Source organism: Piliocolobus tephrosceles, chromosome 12 (assembly GCF_002776525.5).
Source record: "Piliocolobus tephrosceles isolate RC106 chromosome 12, ASM277652v3, whole genome shotgun sequence".
Classification (NCBI taxonomy): domain Eukaryota; kingdom Metazoa; phylum Chordata; class Mammalia; order Primates; family Cercopithecidae; genus Piliocolobus; species Piliocolobus tephrosceles.
In genome coordinates this window covers 35,184,529-35,186,534 of record NC_045445.1, presented here as the reverse complement: position 1 = coordinate 35,186,534, position 2,006 = coordinate 35,184,529, and positions in this window count along the sequence as shown.

Sequence of the window (2,006 nt, the reverse complement as noted above, 5' to 3'; positions counted from 1 at the left end):
TCACTGGGGTGTGTCAGACAGTGGGTGCAGGACAGTGGGTGCAGCCCACTAAGTGAGAGCCGAAGCAGGGTGAGGCATCGCCTCACCCAGGAAGTGCAAGGGGGAAGGGAATTCCCTTTCCTAGCCAAGGGAAACCGTGATACACAACACCTGGAAAATTGGGTCACTCCCACTCTAATAGTGCACTTTACCAAGGGTCTTAACAAACAGCACACCAGGAGATTATATACCACACCTGGCTCGGAGGGTCCCATGCCCATGGAGCCTCCCTCATTGCTAGCACAGCAGTCTGAGATCTAACTGCAAGGCAGCAGTGAGGCTGCCAGAGGGGCGCCCGCCTTTGCTGAGTCTTGAGTAGGTAGACAAAGTGGCCAGGAAGCTCGAACTGGGTGGAGCCCACTGCAGCTCAAGGAGGCCTGCCTGCCTCTGTAGACTCCACCTCTCAGGACAGGGCATAGCCAAACAAAGTTCTTTTTCCAACTTACAAGAAACCTCTGCAGATTTAAATGTCCCTGTCTGACAGCTTTGAAGAGAGTAGTGGTTCTCCCAGTACATAGTTTGAGATCTGAAAATGGACAGACTGCCTGCTCAAGTGGGTCCCTGACCCCTGAGTAGCCTAAGTGGGAGACACCCCCCACTAGGGGGTGACACCTCACACCTCACACGGCCGGGTACCCCTCTGAGACGAAGCTTCCAGAGGAACAATCAGGCAGCAACATTTGCTGTTCAACAATATTCACTCTTCTGCAGCCTCCGCTGCTGATACCCAGGCAAACAGGGTCTGGAGTGGACCTCGAGCAAACGCCAACAGACATGCAGCTGAGGGTCCTGACTGTTAGAAGGAAAACTAACAAATAGAAAGGACATCCACACCAAAACCCCATCTGTACGTCACCATCATCAAAGACCAAAGGTAGATAAAACCACAAAGATGGGGAAAAAGCAGTGCAGAAAAGCTGAAAATTCTAAAAATCAGAGCGCCTCTCCCCCTCCAAAGGAGCACAGCTCCTCACCAGCAACAGAACAAAGCTGGATGGAGAATGACTTTCATGAGTTGAGAGAAGAAGGCTTCAGATGATCAAACTTCTCCGAGCTAAAGGAGGAAGTTCAAATCCATCACAAAGAAGCTAAAAACCTTGAAAAAAGATTTGACAAATGGCTAACTAGAATAACCACTGTAGAGAAGTCCTTAAATGACCTGATAGAGCCAAAAACCATGACATGAGAACTACGTGACAAATGCATAAGCATCAGTGACCAACTCGATCAACTGGAAGAAAGGGTATCAGTGATTGAAGATCAAATGAATGAAATGAAGCAAGAAGAGAAGTTTAGAGAAAAAAGAGTAAAAGAAATGAACAAAGCCTCCAAGAAATATGGGATTATGTAAAAAGACCAAATCTATGTCTGATTGGTGTACCTGAAAGTGACAGGGAGAATGGAACAAAGTTGGAAAACACTCTGCAGGATATCATCCAGGAGAACTTCCCCAACCTAGCAAGGCAGGCCAACATTCAAATTCAGGAAATGCAGAGAATGCCACAAAGATACTCCTCGAGAAGAGCAACTCCAAGACACATAGTTGTCAGATTCACCAAAGTTGAAATGAAGGAAAAAATGTTAAGGGCAGCCAGAGAGAAAGGTCAGGTTACCCACAAAGGGAAGCCCATAAGACTAACAGCGGATCTCTTAGCAGAAACTCTACAAGCCAGAAGAGAGTGGAGGCCAATATTCAACATTCTTAAAGAAAAGAATTTTCAACCCAGAATTTCATATCCAGCCAAACTAAGTTTCATAAGTGAAGCAGAAATAAAATCCTTTACAGACAAACAAGTGCTGAGAGATTCTGTCACCACCAGGCCTGCCCTACAAGAGCTCCTGAAAGAAGCACCAAACATGGAAAGGAACAACTGGCACCATCCACTGCAAAAACATGCCTAAATGTAAAGACCATCAATGCCAGGAAGAAACTGCATCAACTAACAAGCAAAATAACCAGCTAATAT